General features: G+C 38.1%; 1 long non-coding RNA gene across 1 annotated transcript; it reads right to left on the bottom strand.

Annotated features, from left to right (window-relative positions):
- Window positions 1-17,569: 17,569 nt before the first annotated feature.
- LOC127467606 (uncharacterized) lies at window positions 17,570-21,246 on the bottom strand. The gene is made up of 3 exons (XR_007903209.1): window positions 20,911-21,246; window positions 20,623-20,789; window positions 17,570-17,737 (listed from the first exon to the last, which is right to left on the bottom strand). It is a non-coding gene; the product is annotated as an uncharacterized LOC127467606 (long non-coding RNA).
- Window positions 21,247-22,617: the final 1,371 nt, after the last annotated feature.

The raw sequence follows: 22,617 nt of genomic DNA on the forward strand, positions 1-22,617 counted from the left end.
ACACAGTTCATTTTTTGAGACACTCTAGACAGGGAAGTTCAAACCCATAAGCATTACTAGGTAAAACAGTTTCATGTTCACATGAAAGTACTGGGGAAGGAGAAAGCAGACAAAAAAAATTAATTTCTTTTCAGTATTTTTCTTCCTTTTTTGCAATTTTAGTTTTGAAAAATAGCTAAATGTGCAGTACCTTTTTAAATGAAACATGCCTACAGTAGCCAAAGTAAATAAGAAAGGATTATACTAGTTACAGTTAGGCATAACTAAATTGGTTAGAGTGGAAAATAAGTTTGGACTGAACTACTGACAATTTTAACAGAAAGGCCAGAATTTTCCTGGGCTCAAGAAAACTCATGTCTGCAACCTCACTGACTACAGATCATTCACATTTTCATTTGAACTCCAGTCAAGACAATGGTTTTGTGACCTATCACTTAATGTCCTGGGGTAATATTAGCTACCATAGTTATTAGGATGGCATGCTTTTCAGTTGGCCAGAAATAAACCCAGTTTATCACTTTAGTTCCCTAAATGTTGAGTTACCTGAGTTATTTTCAATCTGTCAGATATAAAAGTAAGACCTTGTTCGGTTAATACTGAAATATGAGTCTTTATTTGTTCTATTTTCCAGCCTTACAGGAAACCCATAAATTATGGGCTCTCTCTTCTGCTCAGTATCTGTAACTTATTAGACTGGTATTCAAGGCATAAATGTCTATAAAACTGTGCATAGTATGTTTCCCTCAACTATGACTGCAAGTTGAAATATACCAGAATATTACTGATGTTGATAGTTTATATCATCTAGGTTAATGTCAAGTAGTTTAGTGAAGCTACATCCTTATTTTGTGTTGCATCTCAGAGTGCATAGGATCTGAAGAAAATACGTTCCTCTCAACAGATTCTATAAACCCAAGAAGGTTCATTAGCATGCACATGTACATATACATATAGTTACTGAGGAGAATCATAAGGGGAGGTAGTCTACCTGACAATATCTAGAACTAAATAAAAAAGTGCCATGGGCCTGTGCCTATCCCCAAGACATCAGTTTATACTCACAGAGTTTAGGCTTAGTCTCATTACATTGGAAATTTTTATTAAATATTGTTATCTTGGAAAAATTCACTTGGAAAAACGTACAAATCAGAATTAGGGAATGAACTAAAAATTTAGTTGTACGTAGCTCATTTAAATAGCACCTTTTCCAGGTTTCTTATGTGGATTCGTTCTTATGTGAATCCAGTGATAGTTTCTATAAAGGGCATGAAGAATTTGCACTGCCAAAGCTTTTTTATCTTTCCCAGCTTCCTTGAAGAACAGAACAGAGATATTTTGGTAAACAGATACTGACTAAATTTCCAATTTTCCCAAGCATGGTCATGGTTCTTAATACAATTTTAGTTCAAAATCTAATAGATTCCCAAACAATCAAAACTCTTTATTGTGTTCTCATTTCATATTGCCTCCATGATTTATCTTTATTGAAATAGTAGTATAATAAAGAAACAGAGGGGTATTAAGTGTGGGAAAGTTGTGTCGCCACACACTTCTTATTCGAAGCTTCTTACTGCTGAAAGATTGGCTTTCTGTAAATTAATATTGCTTTAGAATTGATTGCAGGATTACATAGGTTACATTTGACATCTCTGGAAAGCTAGTTTGTGCCCCAGGAAGCTAGTTTGTGCCCCAGGCATTTCTATATGTGCCTGCAATCCTGACAGTATGAGTTATGTGGGTAAATATTTACATACATTCTGTAAAAATGTGCTGAGAGACAAATCAAAAGGCAGAGTTTTCTCTGCTGGAAGTGAAGGACAACCTGCTTCAGAGAAGCAGTTGCCCTGATCAGGCACAACATGCTTAATGTTGAAGGAATTTCTCTCTCTGTCCATCCTGTGAACACTTTCTTGCAGAGACTGAGATCCTTTCTTAACATCTTATGGTCTCTGCATTTTTACTGTTTATGAAATGTTATGTGTATGTTTCGAGTAATTCTTTGATTTCTTATTTTTTATTACTGTATATCAAGACCAAATTCCTGTACAGTCTCCTGGTTTTACCCCTGAAGCTTCAATTTTCTTCAATATGCTTGTGTCTTCAGGAATCCCTGCTACAGTGTATTCCTTTTTTCTTGCAATATGTGGGATTAAAGTTTTGGGATTAAGGACCTAGGGGTTTTTCCCTTTTTTTTCTTTTTTTTTTTTCCTTTTTCTGATTTTAAAATGTTTTTGCTTCCAGAACTCAATAAACTCTTAAAATTTGATTTTCAAGTTTCCCTTTCCATCTTCCACTCATATCCTGTAAAAAAATAATGTAGTTGGAACTGACGTCTTCATGAACGTGATTGGTCTATGAGATGTTGCTTCCAACCTTAATTTTTTTTTTGCATTAACAATTTTTTTTCCTTATATATTAATATTCTTAGCTATACTTCAGTTAAATAATATAATATTGGACTCCTTGATTTGGATCTATAAACACACTCTATAAAAACAAAGAATGCTAATTTACTTAAAGGTGTCTTTATATCTTTATTAAAGATAAAGCCTTTAGGATTTTCTGCTGTTTAAAGTTTTATTTTCTATAGGATTACATCTGGTTGATGGAAGTAACAGTGAAGATTCAATATAGCTGGATATCTTCAGGTCAGATGATTTACAATGATAGTATTAAAAATGTAAAAAGAAGTGGAATTCCCAGTATGCGTGTTAGATGAGACAAAAAAACTAGCTTGCTGACAAATACCAACTTAGTCATAATGAGATGTCCTGCTCTCATGGAGTGTCTGAGAAATAATTTGCTGTGCTCAGTTATATCTGATTTACCTTGGAAAAGCTTTGCTTAGAAAATTTAAAAGTGATTCAAAGTTTGTAGAATTATTAAAAATATGCAAAGTAACAAATTAAGATCTTTCAGATTAATTGTTCGGAACTAACTAAATTATTTGGATTAGTTTCTGGTTTAGATCAGAAAAATATGAGTGATTTACTAGAGAATCAGAAATTTTTACTACCCCTGGAAGATTGCACACAGACACACACTGCTTTGACTTGACTTACTCCTAATGAGATGAAAGTCACATCTGCTCTTGAAGCTTTGTCACTGCTTTAGAGAACAAAGAAATTCCTCATAATCAGCATACTCTCAGAGGTCCATGCTAACACAGTTATATGCCTTCTAAACCAAAACTTTGGTCCTATCCAGGCAAAAGAGATCTGATCTATCTATACTAATACGATATTTAATATTACTGTGCTTGGTATCAAATATCTGCATGAAATATAATGCATATTATATTAATAAAGTCAAATTGAATAAGGTGATATTCTCTGTCTGGATTTTCATGACTATATCATAACAAAAAAATAAAGTTAAAGAAACAACAAAGAACCTGTTTCAAGTATTAAGGCGAGTTAAGACAGACTACCTTACAGCTCTGTTGCCTAAATCTAGTTCTATGTATAGCAAATTTTCTCTGGACACGACAACTTAGATGTTCCAAAATGGAACCAAGAGACAAAACAACAGTTTAAGACAGTGAGCAGATGGAGTCCACTGTTTAGAGGTGATTTTTGGATACAAATCAAGATCTGGGAATTGATACGTTGCTGGATTGGATAGTAAAAGTAAGTTGGATCTTAACACAAATGAGGTTAGCTAGGCAAAGTATGGTTATTTACTTTTAACAACAACCCATGGCCAATGGACGCTATTTCTAGAGAGAGGATTTAGTTGTTTAAGGCTGATTGGCAAAGCTGTGCAGGAACACAGTAGGATAATATAACCCATCAACATAGCTGTCCAGATGGCTGAACTTTTGTTTCTGTACTATAAACTGTGAAACTCAAGTTCAGTAGTAGACATAGATATCAATATATTAGAACTCACAAGAAAGCATAAGTCTTCAGGCATTTTAATTTCATTTTTAATCTCCTATATATGTTTCCAGCTTGACATATGACATGTGATGTGGGGCTAACATTTTTGGCATATCAGTCCAGTGAAAGGCTAAGAGACAACTGGGCAACACGTGTGCAAAGTGATCTTGACTCAAATTCCTATCAACAACAAATCATATAACCTGGGTGGGTTGTGACAAAAAGAAGTTATAATATTATTCCATGTGAGCTGTAGATACATTTTGCAACTCACAGTAGGCAATCATTGAAAACTACTGTGTTCACTGTCATGAAAACCATTTATGCATAGTTATAACTCCAATGCAAAATTGACCAAGTAATGAAATGAAAGCTGTTCTGAGTAACTCTTTGCTTTATTCTAAAAAAAGCAGTTAATTGCTTCCGGATATATTAGACTTTATTGGTATTTTACAGATGTGTATAATCACTGCCTTTCCCTGCTTGAATAGCAGCCATCTGTTTGTCTTTGAATGATTGAAGCATTTAATAAATACACTTCTGTTTGTATCTGAGAAGTAGTCACTCTTTCCGTGCCAATATAAGCAGGATGGCATGACACATAATGAGATTCATCTATTAATACCACTAATGTATGTAAGTATTATAACTGACTGTTCTGATTTTGACTGGGATAGTTTTTTTCATTGTAGCTTGTACAGGACTACGGTTTGGATTTGTGCTGAAAACAGTGTTGATGGTACACTAATGTTTTAGCTATTGCTGAGCAGTGCTTACACAGCATCAAGGCCTTTTCTGCTTCTTCCCATGCTGTCCCACCAGCAAGTAGGCTGGGGCCACACAAGAAGTTAGGAGCGGGACAGAGCTGGGACTGATGAATCCTACTAACCAAAGGGGTATTCCACACCATATGACATTTTATTCAGTAATAAAAGTAAGGAGAAAAAGAAGGAAGCCACATGAGGAGTTGTGGCCTTCATCCTCCCAAGTGGCTGATATACGTGATGAAGCCCTGCTTTCCTGGAGATGACTGCACTCCTACCTGCTGAGAACAGTAGTGAATTAATTTCTTTTTCTGCTTTTCTGGTATGTGCAGCTTTGTCTTTCTCTTTTAAACCATCTCAATCTCAACCCACATGTTTTTGCACTTTTACCCTTATAGATCTTTTTCCCCATCCTTCTGTAAGGGAGTGAGGGAATGGCTGTCCGTGGTTTACCTGTCTACAAGGTTAGACTGTGACAACACTGACTTGGACCAATACAACAATTTTTGAAAGAGCTCCTATTATGTCGTAAAGTCAACTGTGTTAAATAAATATCAATCAATTGCAGCATTTATAGAAATCACAGTTAGGTTCTTTCTCTTTTCATCAGTATATTTTCCTAATTTCCTGCCTTGAGAATTTTTGCATTATGCCTGTGTTCTTACAATTTAGCTAAAGAGAAAAAAGAAAGGAGAAAAAAGAGAAAAAAGGAGAAAGAATAGAAAGGGAAAAAAAAGAGAGAGAGAGGAGAAAAGGAAACTTCTAAGTAATTTCACTATTAAATGAACAGGAGCCTCAGAAGCCGGAAACTATTTTGACCAGATACAAAAGCATTGGTATTCAAAAAGTATGCAATAACTATATTGTTGTTACTGAGATATTTTCTTTTAATACTGAATACCACTTCAAAAATATAAGTGAACTATAACCACAAAGAATACATGATTTTAAATAAATTAAATATCATTTAATCTTTGGGCATTTTTTACTCTGAAAGCTCAGCATATCAGAAAGATTTCTTTATGCTGCCCTAAATTTCCAAGTACAGACACTGACAAGCATAAATCAAGTAAGTTACCAGACAACTACTTTTAAAATTTTGAGAGTCAATAAGGGAACAATGGAAGATTTCATCTAGATTAATTTTGAAACATAGTTGCAATAAACATCTCTATTTTTTTTCACTTTATCCACAGTTACAGACAAAACCAGAAATTTCATTTATCATTTTTGAAGTAATTGCATATGTTGAAGAGAATCAGGATGTACCTTTTAAAGTCTGATGGACAGTGAACCATTTTATGGTTGGTGCTTTCATATAGTTGCACTTGATTTCACACTTATCCGGTGTTATTAAGAAGTACTGAATCAGACTCTTCAGAACATCATGTTGTGCTTTACAATGTGAAAATCACGAAAATGGTAATTTTTCTTGATATGAAGAAGTTCCAGTCTTTGAGGCCAGTCATTTTCAAAATTGAATTTACCTGTCAAAGAGACCATCTCAAAAAAAAAAAAAAAAGGTAACAACTAATGCCACATGAGATAGAGCTGTACAGATGCCTATAGATATCTGCAGTGGTTATCAATGGAAGCCTTTTGGGAGCATTCAAATCTTGGCCTCCTCCAGAGGCTTAGTTTTGGAGGCTCAAGGACAAAGTAGAGCCAATGCAGCCAAGGGTGGATGTCACCCTGCCAGTGGTGGTGGAAGATACCCCCAGGCAGTGCTGCAGGATGCTCACAGCTGGGATCCACCCCCAGCCCTTGAGTGCTGACTTCAGTTGAGGGTCTCCCTGGCCCTGCCTGAGCTGCAGTGCAGCCCTGCCATGCCTGGCCCTACTGAGCCAGACTCCATGAGTGGGGCTAACTAACCTCTTGGACTGGCCTGCGCAACCCTGTCCTCCAAGCCCTCCATGTACATCCCAGGGCTGTATCTGACCCTGTTCCCACCACTGGGTCTGATCATGGCCCCATATCTCCCTATTAGATCCAGAAAGCTGCCATCCCTGAATATCTGCAAATTGAAAATTTACATGCATCGGTCTTCCATGTGCGCAAAACAATGTTCACAAATATCCACAGTTTTTCTAAGACTGAAGATTGTAGTAGTTCAGAGATGCCTAAACCATTCAGATTAAACGAGAGGTCTTGTTTTTAACTTTTTCTCACATTTGATCACAAAAGATTTATCATTTTAACCAGAAGCTCTACAAAGGTGATAAAAATTATATACTGTATAACCTTGTTCCATGAACACTAGTACTAGACACATCTTACTTAATTTGAGGTGCTTCATTAACAGACACTTCATCAAAGTTTTCAATATAAAGGAGGAGGATAGATTCTTTCAGGGAAAAAATCAACTATTCTGAAGATGTTAATTCCTATCCTGAGGTGGCTATGTTGCTACATGAACTGTCTGTTCTGAATAAGACAATGTCTTAAATTAGACATCTTAGTGCCTAGAGATATATCTAGGTCTTTCCTTCGAGGACAAGATAAGTGTTATGAGAATTTGCAAGTGATTATGAGTTAAAAGAATTGAAAATGCAAATTCTTCTTGAAATATAGCTGCATTATCAATCTTTCTGTTTCCTAAAGAAAATAATCTTTTATTTGAAAGAACACATAGCTCCAATGTTATGCATATTGAGAATGTATTAAGCTCTTATACCCAAACTATATCTGAGCAACCGTGACATTTTAAAAGTGAGGTTACTAATTATTAACATATCTAATAATAATAGTGAGATTACCAGAAAAAAATAAAACAATAAAACCCCCACAACTGCAATGATGATCCAGACAAAATCTGAATACAGAAATACTTCATTTAAGGAAGAATAATCTTAAAATTAAAAAGGATCAAGTAATTAATTCTTCAGAAATTCAGGGTTTTGTTGGGACCCAAGGAATATCACCTGCTGGCTGTTAGTCTTGTTTTTAAACTAAGAGTTTATTGGGGTTCTTATTTTTGATTTTGTGTTTTGCTGTCTGGTTTGGCTATTTTTTTGTTTTTCTGGTTTTGAGTTTATGGTTTGTTTCTTTGGTTTTTTGGTGGTTTTTTTTGTTTTTGTTTTTGTTTTTTTTTGTGAGGTGTACCTCTGTTTGCGTAGGGGGGTTGATTTTTTTTGTTTGTTTTGATTTTTTTTTTCTCTTGAAAACAGATCAATCACCAAAGGCTGGTCATAACCTTTATCTGTTTCTTTTTAAGTTAGACTTACAAAATTGAACAGTTAAGGGATGTGAAGGACAGAAGAAAGTTAACAGTAGAGACGGCTGGATATTAGTAGCAAACGAATGTGAGGGTTATCTTAACTGGGGAGAGGCAGAGTAGTTTTGAGAATTACTTTATTTGGTATTGATTTATTCTGATAAGTATACAAAGTTTTGACCCTTTGCCTAATAATCCAGGAGCCTGAAAGGAATGAAGAATTATATCTTTTATTATCAGTCATCAAGTATGTGATTAATGTGTGCTATGGGGGGAGTCTATACAACTCCTTTAAGTAATAGGATACAGGTAACAACAGCTGATTAGATATAAATGGAAGTGCAAAGACTCACACAAAGAGGGAAGAAAAAGGAGACAGCTTTCTCATGTTAATAGGATGTTTGGGTTCTTGTTCCTCTTAGAAGCCCTACTTTTTCTAAGGCTCTCAGTGGTGACTTCCAGCAGGGTTCTCATTAATATAAATTCCTGTGTGCTTCCAGGGTTTTAAATTACACTTGTTAATGCCCATGCTGCTCTGCATGTGAATTCTGTGAGATCAAACCGAAGGAGTAAAAACAAAGATAGATATAAATACTAGAATGTGGGGAGGCCATTAATTAGTTGTGTGGACATTTTACTTCAAATGCTCCTTATCACATGGATTTTTATGTTTTTGTCTGTCTCTTTTATCTTCTGAACTAACAGGCTGCTATTTATGATACTTGCAAAAAAAGGGAAAAAATCTAAAATAAATTAACTCTTTATATATTTTTTGAAAATAAGCATCCAGACCAAGAACTAAAATATCAGTACCAGTCTCACTGAGAGAAAGGATTTTAGATTCCACATTGCAGGGCAACACAGACACACAAAATCACAACTACAGAAAAAAAGTCAGTTTTATCTTTTTCTATTATAAAATTGACAGTAGTTAAACAGATTCAAAATCATTCAAAATCCTCCCTTAATTCCATTGTTTTCAGATAAATGTTAATACCAGTGTATGATTCAGGTGTATAGTGTGAACATATGTATATAAAGTTAACAGAAAAATAAACTAATCCTATAGATCTTTCAGTCAGGATCTGTCATGTTGGTCTTTGGCAAGAATTACTATTTTTTATGGGTTTTATTCATTTTCTGGTTATCTCTCTGAGTTGGAGTTATGTTCAGCAGCAAGATTTCATTTCCTTTTAACAGAAAACATACAGAGCAGCCATGCATTACATGTCCCGGGGGAGGTACTGGGTGCACTCCTGCCTAGCCTAGGCCCAATAAAAGATACACAGGCTTCTTCCCTTACCACCTGGGCTTCTTCCCCCACCGCACGGGACTTCCCTTACCACCATGGACTTTGCTCAATACACAGGCTTCTTCACCCACCACCTTGGGCATCCCTTCAACCATCACTTCGACCAGACTGGGAATGTCACCACCAGGAAGACCACAACAAAAAGATCAATGGGATGATGTCAGAATCCACAGAGTGGTGATACTTTCTCTACTTAATCTGTGTCTCTGTCACTCTTTCTCTCCCCCCCACTCTCTTTTTCCTCTTTCTTCCTGTCTGTCTCTACCTCACATTTACTGTTAAATAAAAATCCATACATGAAAACTTTAAATATTCTGTAAAATCTGAGTTATATTTCTTCTTGTTCAAAGTCCAGATTGTACCCATACTAACACCAACCCCAGACTCTCTACCCACCCAAGCAAGTACACACTGCAACCGGTGCACACTGTTCCTACTCTGTAACCTGTGAGGATTGTGTAGTGGGTTGACACTGGCTGGATGTCAGGTACTCACTACATCCACTCTCTTACTCCCCTCTGCAACTGGACAGAGGAGAGGAAAAAAAAAACCAGCAAAGGATTCATGAGCTAAGAGCTGGGAGAGGTCACTTACTGATCACCATCACAGGCAAAACAGACTCCAAGTGGAGATAGTACTTAAATTTATTACTAACAGGATCAGAGCAAAAGAGTGAGAAGTAAAATAATCTTAAAAACACCTTCTCCCCACCCCTCCTTCCTTCCATGTTCTCCCTCCTCCCCCTCAGCCACGTAAGGGGACAGGGAATGGGGGTTATGGTCAGTTGTTGTTTCTGCCGCTGCTCAGGGAGAGGAGTCCTTCCCCTGCTCCCATGGGGTCCTTCCCACGGGACACAGTCCTTGAAAAACCTCTCCGGTTTTTCACAAACTGCTGTCCTGTGGGTCACTCTTCTATGGGGTGCAGTCCTTCATGAATGAGCTGTGCTGGCGTGAGTCCCCCACAGGGGCCACAAGTCCTACCCAATGCTCCAGCATTGGGTCCTCTCTCCATGGGCTGCAGGACCCTGCTCCATCTTGGGCCTCCCACAGGGTCACAGCCTCTTTCATGCATCCACCTGCTTCAGCACAGGTTTCTCCATGGGCTGCAGGTAGGTCTCTGCACCCTGATCGTCCTCCATGGGCTGCAGGGGCACAGCTGCTCCAACATGGTCTGCACCACGGGCTGCAGGGGCCACAGCTCTGGCCCCTGGAGTACATCCTGCCCCTCCTTCTGCACTGATCTTGGTGTCTACATTGTTGCTCACATGTTCTCACTCCGTTCTTCCGTGGCTGGACTTCTCCCTGCGCACTATCTTTCTGTTCCTAAATATGTTATCACAGAGGTGTTAACTATCATTCCTAACTGGCTTGGCATTGGCCATCAGCAGGAAGCCCATCCTGGAGCTGGCTGTCAATATCTCCATCAGACAGAGGAAGCTTCTAGCAGCTTCTAACAGAAGCCACTCCTGTAGTCCCCCCGCCACCAAAACCCAGCCACAGAAACTCATTACAGACTGGTATCTCCACCAGCTGAGAGATGTTTCAAAATCACTGTGTCCCTCCTCCTGAGGCTGTGTTGTGGTCAGCCAGGAGTGCAAGAAGCAAAAACCAGAAAAGGCAGAGTCTGATTCTCTCAGTTTGAGCAGTCAGGTGGGAGAGAGTGACATCTGTGATAAGACATAAGAATCCCATTCATGCAATTAGTTTTGTTTCCTTTTATTCCATTTTTCATATAATAGTACTACACAATTTTGTGGTAAGGACCATGTCTGGAATTTTTCTTAGTTCCTTTCCAGTGGATGACGTCTTTTTTTTGTTTTTTTAAAGAAAAAATACAATTTTTCTCTAATAAACAATAATCTTCAGATAATTGCTATAGATAAATGGAATTTAACTTTCTAAAGGTGCTTAGCTTTTAATGCAAATGACTGACTGACATGGTCAGTGGAGAGGCAGTGCCCAAAATGAGTATGCTTAATTTCTCTTTTGAAGTGCTTATATCTCTGCAAAGAAATAGAGCTTCAGTTAACTGCAGTTGTGCTGATTTCATGTTGACATATTCACTTGACTGAAGAAAAAAATTTTTATTTTTCCCTGAGGCAATTAAAAATTGCTTACTTATAAGTGTCAAATAGGCAGTAAGTCAAGTGCACAGTACTCTGCTTTCTTATATTTTTCCTATAAATAATTGGGTTTTGTGTTTTGTTGGGTTGTTTTTTTGTTTTTTATTAGACTTGTTAAAAGAATAGGAAAATATATATTTAATTTTCACTCAGGTGCTCTGTTTTCTGTTATGGGTCCAAATGTTGAAAAACTTCAGCAATTCCTTTAAGCAGTGACAATCACAAAATCATAGAATGGTTAAGGTTGGATGGGATCTCTGGAGGTCATTTGCTCCAGCCACCTTGCTCAAGCAGACTACCCAGATTCACGTCCAGACAACTTTAGAGTATCTCCAAGGAGGGAGAATCTACAACCTCTCTGGGCAACTTGTGCCAGGGCAAGCACAGTCATCTTCTTCAGTAAAACAATGTTTCCTGATGTCCAAAGAGAGCATCCAGTGTTCAGTTTGTGCTCATTACCTCCTCTTATGTCATCGAGCACCACTGAAAAGCACCTGGCACTATCTTGTTTCATAGAATCATAGAATAATTTGAGTTGAAAGAGACCTTTAAAGGTCATCTACTTCATCTCAGGAGGTTCACTTTAAGAGGCCCACTTCTTAAGGTTGTCTATCTCTTCTAAATCATGCATACACATTTTATTAAACATCTCTTATGATAGAGAGATAATTATTCACCATGCAGGGTATATGTAGCTTTTTCTCAAGTTTTAGTCATTCAACATGGTTTCCTGAGAAATCAGCTTCTATCCACCAGCACCTTCACAAGAGAAAAAAAATTGCCTGGGTTAGGAAAAACTTATTTTCCAAAAGAAAAATAAAAATTCTTGTATTTTATATGTGAATTAAATATTCAGAGATTGAAACTATCTCATTATAACTTAAGCATCATTGTCATTATCACTAAAAATTACTTACCTAAATTTATAAGATAATTACTTATTGTACAAAGACAATGACTGATAGCCAATGAATATCCTGAGTTTCTTTTGATCAGAGTGATGACTGTGTGACTGAATGTCCTCTTTCTATGTTGCAATTTGAAAAAAAGTCAGCTCTAATTTTGGAAGATGAGATAGAAAGATCCAAACAGTGCTATAACCCTGAAGTGGAAGTATAAGTTATCTAATTCTGTTTTATGCAGTAGATCTTTGGGGTAATTAGCTGGATAAAGTCTTAATTCTCACTTTTCTTTCATCTTAGATAAAGTGATTTGTCCCAAATTTGCAGATACTATTGTTTGTTAAAGTGTCCTGATTTTGACCGGGAATAGCGTTAATTTTCTTTATAGAAGCTTGTACAGTGCTGTGTTTTGCATTTAGTATGAGAATACTGTTGGTAACACACTGACATTTGAGTTGCTGCTAAGCAGTGCTTACTCTAAGTCAAGGACTTTTTAGTGTCTTATGCTCTGCCAGTGAGCAGGTACACAAGAGTCGGGAGGCAGCATGGCCAGGAGAGCCAACCTGAACTGGCCAAAGGGATATTCCATACCATAAAACACTATGCTCTGTATAGAAACTGGGGGAGTTGGCTGAGAGGGGCCGTTCACTGGTCAAGGATGGGCATCAGTCAGTGAGTGGTAAGCAACTGTGTTGCGCATCACTTGTTGTTCTTGTATTTTGTTCCTCTCTCTCTTTTTCCTTTTCGTTAGTATGATTGCCATCGTTGTTATTATTATGTATTTGACTTTATTTCAATTATTAAACTGTTCTAATCTCAACCCACAGGTTTTGCCGATGTCAGTTCTCTTCCCCATCCCATGTGGTAGGACAGAGTAAGCAAGAGGCTGCATAGTTCTTAGTTTCTGTCTGGGGCTAAACCAGGACAAGTGGTTATAAATGGTGAAATTTAGGCAGTCTGACTGTACAAACTTTTTGCATCTTTTCAATATTCCTAATACAGTTCAACTGTTTCTTCCCAGTAATTGGTTGAACAAGTATTACTATTTTCAGTTGTGTAGTAGTAAATTAACACACAAATTTTTATATTTAAGACATAAGTAATCATTAAGAAAAATAAAAATAATCGTATCTGTTTAATTGCTCTCCTGATTAAAAAGATAATTTCTGTGGTAAGGCATAAAGATCTTATACAGATGTGCACAAAGACAGTAGGTGAACCACAAAGAAAAAAACCACTTCTGCTGTTAGTCAAATAATCTCGTAAAGTTATTTCAACAGTTTAGTTTTGTTAATGCAGCCATCTTATGAATTGGTTTTCAGTTTTTTGATTCCCATTTATGTCCAGTTGCAAAACTTCTAGAAGCACTGTAGAATATTTTTAGTAGGTGCTCTATTTACATAATGTCCTACATCTGACCATTCCCCCATGAGTAAGACAAATGGCAGCCACTGGTCTCCATGTTAATTCAGGAAAAATTAATTTGATTCTACCTATTTTAGAACCATGTACAAATGTATCTGATATTGCTACCTTGTATTGTTATTATACTCATGATCCATATAGGGATCTGAGGCAAAAAAAACCCAAAAAATATCTTAAAGACAGACAGTTGGATCATCTTGCCGGTAGACTGAAAATACTGTGCTGTATTCAAAATGTGGAATTTGTGATACTGAAGATATATGATCTAAAAAAAAGACACATTTGAAAACTTAGAAAACTTATTTCCTTATGTATACCAACATTGAGCATACTCAACTGGTATGTAAAAATAAATTTTGAATTTATCTTTTTCATTTTATTGATGATACAGTAATTCAGTTTAAAGATGTGAAAAGTACGAGTAGAAGTGAGTAATGCTGACAGACTGTAGGATTCTTGAAACTAAGCCTCGTACAGTCTCAGACACATTGTTTTCTGGTAGTGTTCCTTAGAATTAACTTGCCTTGGAAGTATGCCTTGCATTATCTTGGAAGAAAATACCTGAATTTGCCCAAATAGCTAAGGAATGAGTTAACAGCTGAACGAGTGTCCAGTTTAAAAGACCACTGTCCCTCTTTGTCAGCGTAGATCCACCCAGAAGCTTTTGTATTCTATTTATTTATCTACTTGAAATTTATATATATTTATATATATATATGTATATATATATAAGCATAAAAGCATATACATAATATGTAAAAAAGCTATTTTTTAAGTAGAAAACATACTTTTTTCTTTTTGAAATTCAATTGAGAACAATCATTTGACAAGTGAATGAAATAAGGCACAACCCCTCCAAGTAGAGCTTCAGTCTTCACTTTTTGAACAAAGCAAAGACATTAAGAATGTTCCCTTACAGGCTGGATCCTCACTGTGCCAACAAGTAAAATAGAGTAATGACTTTGAGGTGACATGGAAGTGATAATTAACAAGAGCCGACTGTCCATACTTAGCTATCTAAAATAATTTTAGGTGCTGTATGTCTTACCTCCACTAGCTACTAATGAAAAAAACAAACAAATTGGATTTGTAGATAGCCCTCTGTAGTAACTGCTGGATAACATGTCTATCTCAACCTGAGTTGCCTCAAGCAACACACAACAAATATATTTAAAAATTTAAATCCTGCATGAACTACCCTCTGGGATAGGATTCAGATCTTGCATCTCAACTTTTGTATTTAAATGTTAGGAAGAAGATATCTAAATGTTAAAGACATTTCCCTGTCTGACCATCCAGGAGTCAGCTGCTCTGGGAGACACTCGCACCACCTGCTGTGGGACTGAGGCCCCTTCGCAGCTACACCCCCTACGCTCACATAGTAATACCAGGTTTCGTCACCGGCTCAACCCCCAGTTTCCCATGGCAGAGTCTCAGACATCTAGATCTTTAAATAATTTAATCTTGGTGCAGTACCTAAATAAAAAAAATAACGCCTCAAGCTGGTTCCTCAGAGGAGTGACCACAAGCAAAGGAAACCCTGGGCTTTTATACCCCCACAGGCTCAGCACATGAAAGTCAGGGCTCAAAGGCTCCTGCCATGTCCATCGGTGTCCAGTCACCTGGCTGCTCCACAGGTCTCTGTGCCATTTTCTGTGCAAAGGGTGGGCAGGTCATGGTCTCTTGCCTTGGGCTTCTACCCCCCAGAGCTCAATCTGCAGTTGGCAAGACAGCCGCACACTGAGCTACCTGCACTAAATGTATTCCTCCACGAAAATGTGCACTAATTTAGTAGAAATCCAGAGATGGATTTACACACACAAAACCAAACAATCCTAAAATGCCCTAAGTCATTTAATATATCTGCCCAACATGAGAGAAAATGGCATATAACTTACAGGACATCTGTGTCATTCATGGATCTGGAGGTGAGAAGAATATCTCACAGGCTCTAAAATGACACTAGATGTCTACATTTGGGCAAGTGGATGAAGACTTAGTGATTATATCTATTGACAGTTGTGGAATTTCAGACACCCACCACACACGCAAGAAACTAAATTTAGGTAAATTAATTTGGAGCTTGGTCCCATCTCTAGGGAAACCGTAACCAATATCTGCTGTGATATTGTCACACAGGACTTTAGTGTTTGTTTTATCCTTGTAAAGTCATGCTAGCTAGCACTCTGGAGGAATTGGAGAAAACTGTATTTTACTAAATACAGCATTCAAGAAGCATTTGGATGATACTCTCAGGCACATTATGTGACTCTTGGGGATGGTCCTGTGCAGGATCCTTGTGGATCCCTTCCACCTCAGCATATTCTGTGATTCTGTAAATATGCAGAAGAGAGAAGATACATAAACCGATTAAAGCTTCTCCGCTTTTGTCTCCTAGCTGTGAAACACTGCAAAGGGTTTGTTTCAGTCCACCAGATGTCTTAAGCAGGGATAGAATCACAGAATCATTAAGTTGGAAAAAACTTTGAATATGATCGAGTCCAACCTATGACGGAACACCACCATATCAACTAAACCATAGCGCTCGGTGCCTTGTTCAGTGCTTTCTTGAACGCTTCCCGGGATGGTGACTCCAGCATCGACCCGGGCGGCTCATTCCAATGCTTAACCACCCTTCCAGTGAGAAAGTTCTTCTTGATGTCCAACCAGAACCTCCCCTGCTTCAGCTGTTGTCCCGTTGCTATCTTCCTGGGAGAGAGGGCCCACCCCCACCTTGCTACAACCTCCTTTCAGGGAATTGTAGAGAACAATAAAGTCTCCCCTGAGCCTCCTCTTTTGCAGGCTAATCAAACCAGGTTCCCTCAGCAGCTGCTCATAAGTCTTGTGCTCGAGACCCTTCCCTAGCACCGTTGCCCTTCTCTGGAAATATTCCTGCACCTCAATGCTTTTCCTGCAGTGAGTAGCCCAAAACAGAATGCAGGATCTGAAGTGCGACCTCACCAGTGCTGAGTACAGGGAGACAATCACTGTCCTGCTGGTGACAGTATTTCTGATACAAGCCAGGATGCCACTGGCCTTCTGGGCCACCTGGTCACACTGCTGGTTGATGTTCAGCCAGGTGTAAACCAGGACCCCCAGGTCCTTTTCCACTGGGCAACTTTTCAGACACTTTTCCCTGAACCTGTAACTTTGCCTGGGGTAGTTGTAACCAGAGTGTAGGACTCAGCACTTTATCTAATTGAACCTCATACTGCTGGCCTTGTCCCACTGATGCAGCCAGCCCAGATCCATCTGCATAGCTTTCCTACCCTTCAGCACATCAACACTCCCACCCAACTTGGTGTCATCTCTGAACTTATTGAGGATGCAATCAATCCCCTCATCCAGATCATCAAAAAAGATATTAAACAGAACTGGTCCCAGTACTGAGCCCTGGGGAATCCCACTAGTGATCGGCTGTCAACTGGGTGTAGCATCATTCAACAGCACTCTCTGGTCCAGTTATTAACCCAGTGAGGAGGGCACCTGTCCAAACAATGGGCTGCCAGCTTCTCTTAAGAGTGTGTGAAACTTTACTAGGCCCTGATTGTGGTTGGTTATACTCTGTGAATCCCACACTGATGTCCCCCTACCTGAAGTATCCAAAAAAGGACAGCTATAGTGGCTATTGTGAGCTCTTCCTAACCAGTCATCAGGTTTATTTTTTTCAGAGGAGTATGAACAAGAAACCAGACCTTTGCCCAAGGTGAAGTCAGGACACAGATGAGCACCCAAGGAAGAGGAGGTCACATCCTTTACCTTGCAGTATAGACATAACCAGCATGAAGCAGATTTGGCATTTAAATAGATAATGCTTACATTTTTGGTGGTTTTGCCATCCTTCTACCTAATTTAACAAAAAAGATTGTAAAACTATGGGGCTTCTACTGTTTAAAAAATATATAACATTAAGTTTTTGAATTCAGGATTTAGAAACTTTTCACCTGGCAATTATGTAGCTGTGATGGGTGAAAGGAGAGCAAGCAAAGAAGATAGAGTGAAATACAGAGATTAAAGGAGATGATTAAGACATTTTTTATTTCAAGCTTGATTCAATAGCCCTGGGGAATCTCATGCTTCTTTAATGAGTGCTGCTGCTTAGCCATCTTACTCCTGCCTAATGAGAAACATAGGCAGTTCAAAGTTAAGTGCATCAAAGACAGGTTGCATTTAAAGCCATTTTCCCCTCAGTTTCCCTAGTCTCTGTCCATGGCCTTTTTTTCTTCTGTCATCTAGTATTCCTGAGCATGAACCGTGGGAAAGGCTTGAAATGAACAATCACATTATTCAAGGAACTATTTCTTGGCCAACTTTTTCAAACAAATGTGGTTCCCTGCTCTTAATGTCTCTGTCCACATTTTACAGCTCTCATTCATTAGTTTTTGCTTCCTGCTCTACTACATGTTTGTTTCCTTGCAGCAACAGCTGGCAACTTTTATTTCTGGTAGCCAAGAAGCACCAGAATCTATGTGGTATAGGTCTTCCAAACCTATAAGATGATTCCCCATCCCCTTCTGGCTCTATTCTGTACATAGCAGAACTGTGCTTTTGTGTAATCTGCAGTCAGGACATACTCCAAATACTTTATATGGACATGTGATTGGTCATTCATTTACAGACTTTCTCTCAGCTCCCTAATTAATATGAGTTGTATACTTATCTGAAAGTCCACAGACACATGCACAAAAGCATATAAATATATGAAGAACTGCAACTCTGAAAATACTTTCAGAGAAGAAAAGCTTACCTTTACAGTCATCATCATCATCCTGCAGACAAATAAACCCAAGATAGAAATCCAAGAAATATCTGACTAGAAAGGATGTATGAACTCTTCCCTAACAGTAATTTGGATAGTTAATTTGACAACAGATTTTAATCCATATGGTTTTGTATATTGTTTTTAAGTCAACTACTGTTTTTTTTCCCAGAAGCTAAGGGGAATCAAGTGCTAGAGTTACATACAAAACTCTGATTCATCTGAAGGCATTAATTAACCTTAGGCTATCCAGACATATATTGGCCAACAGGTGTATTGGTAATTTCATTAGCTGGGAGTTTGTCTACTTGAGGGAGAACAGCTGTACCTTTCTTTAACAATTCCTGTAAGTGATGTTTTCAGTATACAGTAATTCTGGCAATGACATTTTTTAGCTGAAAATGCTGATCTTCTAGCTTCTATTAAAATCATTCTCAGAAGTGCTGCCTTAAAAAGGTACGACTTCTGGGAATAGCCACTTAATTGCAAGACTTAAAAGAATAGCATAAAAAGAACTTGAAATACAGAAAAGGTTAGCTTTCAGGAAGTTTTTAATTGCCTAAACTGTTATCTGCCTAGTCTTAATATGTATGATATCATGAGTAATCAAAGTATGATTATGTCTATATTGATTTGAAATATTTTTTATTTTCATGACTTGTTAATGTACTGTAAACTTTTTTAATCTATTGTCTAAAATGTCATCTTAAAATATTTTTACTATGTGTGCTCTTTCTGTATTAAGATAATTTCATGCATTAAGAAAAAGTGGTGTATTGCAGTCTGTCTTTTGTTTACACAGATCTTGCAGTGACAACATACTACTGTGACGCTCATGTTTAATGACGTTTCTAAAATATGTCAGACTCTTCAGAATATCTCTACCTGTTTGCCATTCACACTAGTTCAGCTGAAATCTCTCCCAATGAGATTTTTGATGTAGATCTATTTTCTGTGATGCAAGAGGTCTTACCCACAGTCAGTGAAAAACTCCAGAAAGCAAAGGCAGCTATCACTGCTATGAAGACCTAATAATCTGCAAATCTTTAGCCTGTGCCAAAAGCTCATGCTGTAGAAAAGTTAATCAAATCCAGAGAAATCCACCAGTATATAATACAGAACTTGTCACTGTGCTTCACTCTTATAATCTTACTGTATGACATTGTACTCATACTGGAACTAGCTGGATTGAGCCTTCTACGTTTCACATGAAAGCCAAATATCAATTCTATTCTCAGTAAAGCTTTCTACTTAATTCACTCCCCCTCTTTCTTTTTTTTAAAATTTTTCTTCTACTTTTTTTTATTACTCCCCAGAATGTAGAGATTTGAACCTGAGGATTTGTATTGGGTTTGTGTGGCAAGGTATTGATAGTGTTGGGGGTTATAGCAGTGGCTTTCATAAGAAGCTGCTATGTCCAACAGAACCAATGCCAGATGGCTGCAGGACGGATCTACCACATGTGAGGGCCAAGCCAGTCAGTGATTGTGTTAACATCTTTGTGATAACACATTTAAGAAGGAGGGGGAAAAAGTGTTATGACATAAAAGTAATTGTGGCCAGAAAAGAGAGAAGTGAGAGTATGTGAGAGAAAAAGCCCTGCAGACCCCAAGGTCAGTGAAGAAGGAGGGGAAGGACATGCTCCAGACACCAAAGCTGAAATTCCCCTGCAGCCCATGGTGAAGACCATGGTGAAGCAGGCTTCCCCTCTGTAGCCCATGAAGGTCCACAGTGGAGCAGAGATCCACCTGCAGCCTGTGGAGGACCCCATGCTGAAAAAGGTGGATCACTGGAAGATGTCCGTGAACCTGTGGGAAGCCCATGCTGGAACAGGCTCCTGGCAGGACCTGCAGACCCATGGAGAGAGGAGCCCACACTGGACAGCTTTGCTGGTAGGACTTGTGACCCATGAGGGACTCTGAAGGACTGCACCCTATGGAAAGGGACCCACGTTGGAGCAGTTCATCAAGAACTACAGCCCATGGGAAGGACTCATACTGGAGAAGTTCATGGAGGACTGTCTCCTGTGGGAGACACTGAAGCACTCCTCTCCCTGAGAAGGAAACAGTGTCGGAAACAACATGAGTGGACTGACCATAACCCCTATTCCCTGTCTTCCTGCACCATTGCAGGGGGAAGGAGGTAGAGAATCGAGAATCAAGTTAAGACTGGAAGGGAGGGAGGGGTGAGGAGAAGGTTGTCCTTATTTCAACCCACTAGCCTTTCCTTATATTTTCTCTCACCTGTCCAGTCGAGGAGGGAGTAATAGAGTGGCTTTGGTGGACACCTGACCTTCAGCTGGAGTCAAACCAGCACAGCAAGAAAGTGGATGAAATCTCTCTAAAACCTGAGGGAGCCTCTGGATCACAGTTCCTCATTTGTATGGGAGATTTTAACCACCTGCCAGATACTGGAAAGGAAAATGTGGTGAAATACAGACTTCCAAGATCTTTGGACAGTTTGTGACTTTTCATTCAGACACTGGATGGGACAGCAAGAGTGACATACAGCTGAACCTCCTCTTTACTAACAAGTCAAAACTGATTTGTGATGTAATAATCAGTGGAAGCCTTAGATGCTGTGACTTGTGAAATAGTGGAGGGATTTGGCTTGTTTAGCCCAAGAGAGAGCTGCAGGGGGATGTAACAACAGCCCACAGTGCCTCTGGAGAGGTCATAAAAGGGACAGTGAGTCACACAGGCAGACAGACAGACAGACAGACAGTGATGTGTGTCCCAAGTGGGAGTGGAAGGCTTAGACAAAGTTATTAAAAAGCCCTGCTGTTGAGTCACGAGGTGCAGAAAGGATCTCCTTGCTTTCTAAACTCCTAGGGGTGCGGCTGGATCCAGTTTTAGCCTAAGATTTTGTCAACGGTTTAAATTTAAGGAATTGTAGAGTTGTGATTGAACCACTTTTGTCCTGCAGGTTTTAATGATGACAAATCACATATAATTTATACAAAATTAATTATTTATTATTACAAATGATCAGACAAAACAACTTAATCCAAATTATTTGCTGCACAATATAAACACTAAAATTTCTAGTAGTATAGTATAAGATAGGATAGTGCACTATCCTAAAGCAATTATTGAAGCAGTTATATTAAAACTAACAAAAACAAATAATTATTAATTAGTGATGAATGTAACTCACCCATACCAATGCTCATGGGGAGATCTCTTTTCTTGACACCCAAAGGAGTATCCTCGGGGAGCATCCCCAGACCAAGGGAGGAATCTCCACACACACTCCCCAAGAAGGGTTGTGTTAGAAGAACCTTACTGTATGAGAGTGGACTGGCCTTTTATAGTATAAAATGATTGACTACTAGTCAAACATTTCCAGGCCAGCTAGAATCTTATCTGTCAAATCCTGCTTCAAAAAGCAGGATATATGTTTGAAGTTTGGTGAACCAGGATGGTTTTGTCATAATTCAACACCAAAACAGCACCCTAGTGCCACCAGTAGCTCACCACAGGTAGCTTGCATTGTAGATTGAAGAAAATTGTTTGCTACTCAGTATCTTATTACAAAATTACTTTTATAATTTTTCTTTATGCAACTTTTTATAATATGTAACATATAAAAGTATTTCTTTCCCTTGAAAGATGAATGTTTACTTCTAGAAAGTTAACTTGTTGAGTTCTATTTCAAAGTGTAATTCCAGTCATCAGTATAAATAATATTAAATATAATTAAATAAGATTTTTGTAAATTTACTGAAATCTCATAGATTTTGCAGTGGAATTCATTTTACCATGTTTAGATATTGACATTACACCGCTACTGAAAAGATGAGAATATTACTGCATGATTTCCTTTGCTCACCAGAATTTCAAAGGAGCTTTAGACATCTAAACTAAGGTAAAATGAACCACACTTTTACTGTTTGGCAAGCAAGCAGTCTGCCTGAAACTGTAGTCTTAAACCATCATACAACATGTTCTGTTATTGAACTTATATCTATTCCTAACATGCTCATACAATATTTACATGTATAAATTAATACTGTAATTCAATGTAGACAATATGTAACCTACACTGAAATACATATTGACATTTAATGCATCACTATTTATAAAGAATATTAAATTTGTTTATTAACCTCATAAATTAACTCTTACTGGAAATCTAACTCAAAATAAGATATAAACCAGCAGTGTCTCTATGCTGACCAAATCTGATAGAATATTCAATGAATCAGGATATTTTAGAAGAAAAAATAATCACTTCTA

Source organism: Manacus candei, unplaced genomic scaffold (assembly GCF_025592945.1).
Source record: "Manacus candei isolate 608988 ecotype Guabito, Panama unplaced genomic scaffold, ASM2559294v1 h1tg000014l, whole genome shotgun sequence".
In the NCBI taxonomy this organism is placed as follows: Eukaryota; Metazoa; Chordata; class Aves; order Passeriformes; family Pipridae; genus Manacus; species Manacus candei.